At 33.7% G+C, this 8150-nt stretch overlaps 1 pseudogene; it reads left to right on the top strand.

The window, feature by feature from the left end:
- The first annotated feature begins 7233 nt into the window (after positions 1-7233).
- LOC123856710 (HIG1 domain family member 1A, mitochondrial-like) lies at positions 7234-7761 on the top strand (annotated as a pseudogene).
- The last annotated feature ends 389 nt before the right edge of the window (positions 7762-8150 follow it).

The raw sequence follows: 8150 nt of genomic DNA, 5'->3' as shown, positions 1-8150 counted from the left end.
CTTTCTAATTCTCATTCACTCACTATAAAATTAAGATAATAATACAATTCATTGCAATGTGTTGTTGTATGAATTAAATGAAAGATGCTTAGACAGTGCCTGGTTCTGGATAAATGCTTGTGATTTTGAGCTATTAATTTAATAGTTATGATTTAAGGCTGATTACCTGATGAAAAATGGTGATTAGAAAGTGGATTTTTCTCAGGGTCTCAGAGCTTTAAATGGAAGAGTTTAAATTCAAACCAGATTAGCAAAGTTTAGAATCCTAAACACTATACTGTACTTCCAATTAGATTTTTGTGCTCCCCACTTTTGAAATAGAGGGCACTGAATCTAATTAATTTTTCCACAGCAAGCATCTAGTATAGTGTCGTAGATAGGAAGTAATAACATCAGAGGAAAATCAAAGGTAAAAAGGATTGACTTTCTCATAGTAATACACAGGAAGGTATATGAAGCAATGTCTTGCAATATGCACAAGACTTACTCAAATGATGTTTAATCATCCTGTGTCCACCAAAATCCCTCAGAAATGACTACATGAGAAGTGAGAAAGCTCAGCCTTCAAGTGAATAATACAAAGAGGCCCAATGTGCATCCTTACAAAGGTTAAAACTCACTTGGGATTTGTTATTTCTCATCAGAAATCACCATGCCCCATGGAAATATTTCTGAACTTTTTTGGTGCGCAGTACTAACGTGGGGAGAAATTCAGTGTTGCAAGTTTGCCATGGTTGATAAAAACATTTCCACCATGAAAAAAATGGAATATTTTAAGTGTAGAATTGGTGACAAAAGAGGAAAAAGCAAGAGTGAAACTCAATATATGGACTAACCATGCACAAATAACAATTTCTGGTAGACAAATTAATCCAAATATTGGGTGGGGAATTGAACAAATATAGCATGGATAAACTTGATTGAGAATTTGAAAGTGCTAATTCAAAGAATCTAATCCTGCCTATAAATTTCCATGAAACCTCCCTCCTGTCAGCCTATGTCTATGAGTGTCAGTCATTTTTTTCCCCAAAAATTACATTTTTAGGGGGGCCCTTGTGTGGTGCAGTCAGCTAAGCATCTGACTCTTGATCTCAGCTCAGGTCATGATCTCAAGGTCCTGGGATCAGGCTCTGCATGGGGCTCCATGCTCAGTGTGGAGTCTGCTTGGAATTCTTTCCCTCTGCCCCTCCTTGCACTAGTGCTCTCTCTCTCTCTCAAATAAATAAATAAATCTTTTTAAAAATGTGTGCACCTAGTGGCGCCTGGGTGGCTCAGTCATTAAGCATCTGCCTTCGGCTCAGGTCATGGTTCCAGGGTCCTGGGATCGAGCCCCACATCGGGCTCCCTGCTCCATGGGAAGCCTGCTTCTCCCTCTCCCACTCCCCCTGCTTGTGTTCCCTCTCTTGCTGTGTCTCTCTCTGTCAAATAAATAAAGAAAATCTTAAAATAAATAAGTAAATAAATAAAAATGTGTGCACCTGGTTGTTTCAGTGGGAGCATGTGACTCTTGATCTCAGAATTGTGAGTTTGAGCCCCCCATTAGGTATAGAGATTACTTTTAAATATTGTACTTTTGTTGTTTACCTACATTACTAAAATAGTTATAAGCTCCACAGAAATAAATTATGTTCTTCCTAATATTGGTATGTTTCCTTAGCCCTACATATTTGGCCTCCTTTTTCTCTAAAGCTATGTTGCTTGATATTCTTCAGAAAAAAATTTGGGTTCAGTCCATGATTAAAACTATTACAAAGGTATTAAGCCCTAAAAACAGGTTTATAATGGAAATCCTGACATAACTTTAGCTATAGGTGACATTAAAATAAAAAGTGTCTCTACTTTGGCTCCCAATCTACTCAGTTAAGTGTAAAATGGATATGTTAGCTGGGTGTGCAGTCATACAAAACAGCTCGGTAAATTGTAACGAGTGTTTCAGCACCATCGCCTGTGCAACTGCAAAATTTACTCAGGATTGTACATATTTAAATTAGAGATTAACTTGCTGATTCTGTGTTAACATTTATGACAAGCTTTGAAATATAGTTAATGTTTAATTTCCATTTCTACTGTTACAGTCAAAGCTTATTATAACTAAGGTAAAGGATATGTAGTAATACATAATCCCCTTTTAAAAAAAATTGTGAATCATATCTGCTCAAGTACAGAGCTTATCTACTTAGGCAAGATCCTACCTATAAGCAGGAATTTTCCACTGTCACATAACATTTTGAAGTTCAGTAATTGTGTCACCTTCAAACCCCAAGAAGTTTGTAGGAGAATGAAGAGTGCATGTCTTCTTAGGTCTGTATTTCAGAAAATACATCAGTTCTTACCTCATCACATCCATATAATTTACAAAGAGATTATTAATTTCCAAATTAATTCCAAAGAGTTACATTAGCAGAAAAGTTAATTACCCACTATTCACAGTGTTTCCTCACATGACTACAATGTAAAACAAATAAATATAATTCTCAGTAAGCAATGCCCAACTTTAGCACAACTTAAGCCAAGTTTTACTTAAAGAATTTTCTGTTTTCCTTCTTAGAATTTATCTGATATATGTTCTGCTGGTACTCACATTATTGGTAGAATACCTTTCACTTATTAAGTCTCTAAGACAATGGTCAATGTGCTTCAGTTATATGTTATTAATTTTTGGACTTTCTGATATATGTGTAAATATAGTCTGAAGTGTAAAATGACACAGAAATGCAACGAATTATTGAAATAATTTACAGTTATTCTCCTTATGATAAATAAAGGAAAGTTAAATATCAACCACGAGTAATAAACATTTCTTTGCGCCATGGCTAATAAGCATTCTATTATGAGAAAATTTCATTTTGTGTATATAGAGTTCACAATCCTTACCACTTTCTCAAATCCATCATGGTCTTCATTTCCCTCCTAATACAGTTTAGAATCCATGTTATATTACTAAATTCAATTATCTAAATGTTAGAATAGAATCCATGGTATATTACTAAAATCAAATTCCAACTGTTGTTAAGTATCAGGAATGTAATCATGAAGTTGAATGCTACCATCTTTGTTTCTGTGGGGACCTTGACTGTCACACTAAGTCACTGTCCTCTTGCTCTCATTCTGCTTTTCTGCTAGACATCTAAAAATTCTCTATTTGTCCATCAACACTTTCTTTCTAGATATCTAACCTCTTCAAATTGTGTACTCTCTATAGAAAGGCTCCCATATTTTTCCATCAATTTCTGCCTTCTTAAATCCCTACATACATTTTTATTTACATATCCACTTGGGAATCTAAGAGCTATCCCAGACTTATTTTATCCCTAAGAGCCACATATGTTCTCTCCCTTCCAAACTTTATCCCTAATATTCCCTATAACATCAATTGCTCAAGTTATAAACCTAGGAGTCATTCTTGATTTTTAACTTTCTCTCACCGTCTACCCACTATGTTAGCAATTTCCATTTATTATAATTTCCTTCTTTCCAATGTTATCTTTTTTTTCAAACCTGTATCATTTCTTACTTACACTGCTGTTAGACCATCTAATTTTTCTCTATGCTTCCACTCTTGCTTTCTTATAATTCATTCTCCACAAAATAGCTCTAATAGTTCTTTGAACACTGCCCTAATTAAAAATATTCAAAGATATCTATTCACACATAGAATAAATCTAAAACTTTTATCATGACCTTCAAGACATGGATACAATAGGAATCAAGCATTTGCCTTCTTATCAGACTTACAATAAAAGCCAAAGTCTTTACAATTGTCTCAAGTAGGAGCCAGCAAAGGGCCTGATAGTAATATTTTGTACTTTGTGTGCTCTATGGTCTCTGTCGCAACTACTCAACTCTGTTTTATAGTGTGAAGTCAGCCACAGACAATACAAAGCAAAGGTTATAGCTGTATTCTAATACAACTTCATTTACATAAACAAATGGCAGGTCCCCCGGTATAGTTTGCTGACCCTGGCCAAAAGGATGATATGTATTGTATCTCTTCCCACAACACACACACAGTCACACACACACACACACACACACACACAGGTCATCTGATATATTTCCCATTCTTAACTCCCTTGCTTCCTCTCGTCCAGTGATACTTGCTTCCATGTTATTCCTAAAAATGCTAAGTACATTCCTGACTCAGGGTCTTTGTAATTGTTGTCCTTTTCTGAAATATCAGCATGATTTTCTGTTTCAATTCCTTTCGATCTAATTCTCATCTCTTCAGTGAAGCATGTTCTGCTCATCCTATTTTAAATAGCACATTTACTGTCCTGACTTGTTACTCCTATTCCTCTTCCTTGTTTATTTTCTTTATATCACATGTCAACATTTGACACATATTAGAATTTACATTTTTGTTTATTGTATCTATCCTTGCACTATGAGAGCAGGGGTTTTGTCTATATTTTTTGTTTGTTTTTTTACTGTTACCTTCCCATATCTTGGAAGAGTGACTAGCATATAATATAATAGATGTTCCATAAATATTTTGTCTTCTTTTTTAAATTCTTCTTCTAAAATCTTCTTCTTCTAAAAATCTTCTTCTTTTCTAAACTGCAAAGTTTAAATTTTAGAAAACTATATATATATTTAGAAAACTATCATATATATGTATATATTTAATATATACATATTAGAAAGTGCTTCAGTAGAGAAGAAGCTGACATATTTGGTTTCAAGTAATAGTAAAAAATTACAAGGGAAATAGAAAAAAAAGTAGTAGAAATATATAGCAGTCCCCTCTTATCTGTGTGGGATGCATTCCAAGACCTTTGGTGAATGCCTGAAACCATGGATAATGCCAAACCCTTATATACTATGATTTTCCTATGCATACATACCCATGATAAAGTTTAATTTATAAATTAGGCACAGTAAGAGATAAACAACAATACCTGATAATAAAATAGAACAATTTTAACAATATATTGTATATTATATTTTATTATATTTATATGTATATTGTATATTATTACAATGTATTGTAATAATTGTTATGTGCAACAGGTCTCTAACTTTCTGTCTCTCCCAAAATATCTGACTGTATTGTGCTCACTCTTCTTGTGATGATGTGAGATAAGATGCCTATGTGATGAGATGAAGTGAGTTTAGTGACATAAGCATGGTGACATAGCGTTAGGCTACTATTGACCTTCTGATAAGTCAGAGGGAGGATTATCTGCTTCAGGACCACAGTTGACCACAGGTAACTGAAACCAATGGAAACAAAGTGCATAAGGGGGGACTACTGTAATCCTGGATGTCCTCTAAACTTTGAAGTCAACTTTATTTGATCCTTGATAATTCCCATTAGGCAAACTGGTGTAAAGAGTTATCTATTCCTTGTTCCCTGCTCTCGTGTTTTTGTAAGATTTTGTTGCACTTCCCAGAGGGGGCAGTAGTGAGCTCATTGTCCAGCCCTTTATTAAATCTTTCCTAGAGAACCTCTATGATCACTGAATTCATTGATAATCACACTCTAGCATTTACCAGGAATTTAAGGAAAAACATTTTGTGGTTAACTCATTTCATTCCTCTTCTGTTAAATTTCATTCTTTAAAATTGTCAATATGTACTTACTAGTTAATATTAAAAAAATACAAGATAAAAAGTGAAAATACCCAGGCAATTTCTTTTATTCTGCTCTTTAGTTATGACTAATGTTGTTAATTTGATGTGTAGGCTTCTACAACTTTTTTCTCATGTGGTTACAAATACTTTTTTCATAAATAACATCAAGCGTTTATATTATCTATGATTTACCTTTTTACCTAACCACATAGTATAAACATCATTTCACATTAGTACTTATGAACCTATTTCATTATTTTTACTTTTTAAAAATTAAATCCCACATAATGAATAAACCACACATATGTTGGCATTCCTTATAGAAAGATTTTTTTCCTCATATTTAAATAATTCAAACAACATGACAAACAAGTGCTTTGAACATGTAATCATTGTAATTATGTATTAGCACTACTTTGGTTTAGACTCCTAGAAGTAGAATTGCTAAAGCAAAGAGTTTATACTTTTTAATAAACTCTAAAACTATTTCAATTATGATCTCACTATCAGTGTATGAGAAAAACCATTTTTTGACAACTCAGTGTTTCTCAATACTTTTATTTGCTGAGAAATAAAATTTGAATTTTACTTTAAATTCCCTATTTTGAATTTCTCTGATTATGAAAGATACTGATCATCTTTTCTTATGTTTATGTCTGTTTTAAATATTTTCTGTAATGAATATCCTATTCATATCCTTAGTATATATTTTTTATGATACAGATTTTTAATATTGATATGTATATATGTTGACATTAATATTTTGTTTATTATGTACAGATAATTTTCTTTGTCCTGTACTTTTTTCTTTTGTTTGATTTATTTGTCCTTGCAAATTTTTTAATTTATATAATATAAAATCATATACATATATAATTTTTAGTGTAGAAAAGATTACTGTATACACATATAATACATGCAAAGTGCATATGTGTAATTTTTACTGTTGCAATTTGTTTGGTTAGATTTATATGATAATCTTAAATTTGACAGAACTTGATTAAATTCAGAGGCACATGATTGAATATAGAAAAACCTAACCTAAAGATGTGTGGGATACAATTTCTCTTAACATTAGAGTTCCTATGAAACTCTTAGGTTTTTGGTTTATATGCATAAATCATTATGAAAAATGGAATATATTTATGGCACATTTATTTTTTAACTTTCTGATTTTCAATATATAATACAATATAAATAAGTAAATTAATGCATAGAAAAATCATTGGTTGAAAAAAATAAAAAGAAAAACCATTGGTGGGAAGTGTTTTCATGTATATTCTTGGGGTCTTTCCCAAATTTTGATTCAGTTTGCCTAATAGGTCTAGGAATTTATATTTTAACAAGCACCCTGGACCTTTTTTTTTTTTTTTTTTTTTTTTTTGGTATACATCTCTAGAAATTTCTAACTTACACACAGTTTTGATTATTAATGAAATTACATTAGCTCTGGTATAAGCAATTAAAAAATAATTGTATAAAATGTGTATTCAGAAGAACCCGGCCGGACGGCGAGCGTGGGAGAGAGCCAGAAACCAGTTGGAGCCGAAGTCCTGTCATTGTAGGAGAGAGATTGCCATCCCCTTCCTTCCTGAAGGAGGGAGAATAAAACTTCTGCTCCGTTGACCAGTTGAACAATTTACACTGATCCAGAGGAGGATTCTTCAGCCACTATGTCAACCGGCACAGATGTTTCTCTTTCTTCATAGGATGAAGATCAGGTATCTAAACTTACCCGAAAAGCAAGAGAAGCACCGTTTATTCCCATTGGAATGGCACGGTTTGCAGCAATCGTTGCATATGGGTTATATAAATTGAAGAGCAGGGGAAATACTAAAATGTCTGTTCACCTGATCCACATGCGTGTGGCAGCCCAAGGCTTTGTTGTGGGAGCAATGACTCTCGGTATGGGCTATTCCATGTATAAGGAATTCTGGGCAAAGCCTAAACCTTAGAAGAAGAGAAGCTGTCTTGGTTTTGTTGGTGGTGCTTGCTTTAGCTAGGCATCTCATATTGAGTTTATATGTTTATGTTGAAAATAAATCGTTTGAATGGGTCACACAATAACACAGTAATTTAAATATTGGCTTCCTTTCTTGCAGGCTTGATTTGCCTGGTAACCAAATTACTAGTGACCAGTTAACTAGCTAGGTCATTCAACTGAGTCAAATTAGAACAAAAGAAACATGTCACTTATTATTTTTTTTTAAAGATTTTATTTATTTATTTGACAGAGAGAGACACAGCGAGAGAGGGAACACAAGTAGGGGGAGTGGGAGAGGGAGAAGCAGGCTTCCGGCAGAGCAGGGAGCCTGATGCGGGGCTCGATCCCAGGATCCTGAGATCATGACCTGAGCCCAAGGCAGAGGCTTAACGACTGAGCTACCCAGGCGCCCCAACATGTCACTTTTAAATGTACTTGATAGTGATAAAATATGCTCCTTCTTAAACTCTTCTGATAAAATCAGTTATAAAGAGGACAATTTGCCAATCCTGAGTACTTGCTGCAGAATATCACATGCTTTTGATGTTATGTAGGAATCCCATTTAACTTTTTTCTGCTTGTTTTGCAGACT

Source organism: Mirounga angustirostris, unplaced genomic scaffold (genome assembly GCF_029215605.1).
Source record: "Mirounga angustirostris isolate CCGP_5_RB_7025 unplaced genomic scaffold, mMirAng1.0.hap1 SCAF_13, whole genome shotgun sequence".
Classification (NCBI taxonomy): domain Eukaryota; kingdom Metazoa; phylum Chordata; class Mammalia; order Carnivora; family Phocidae; genus Mirounga; species Mirounga angustirostris.
The sequence above is the reverse complement of the archived record's forward strand: the minus strand, read 5'-3'. Positions and strand labels throughout refer to the sequence as shown.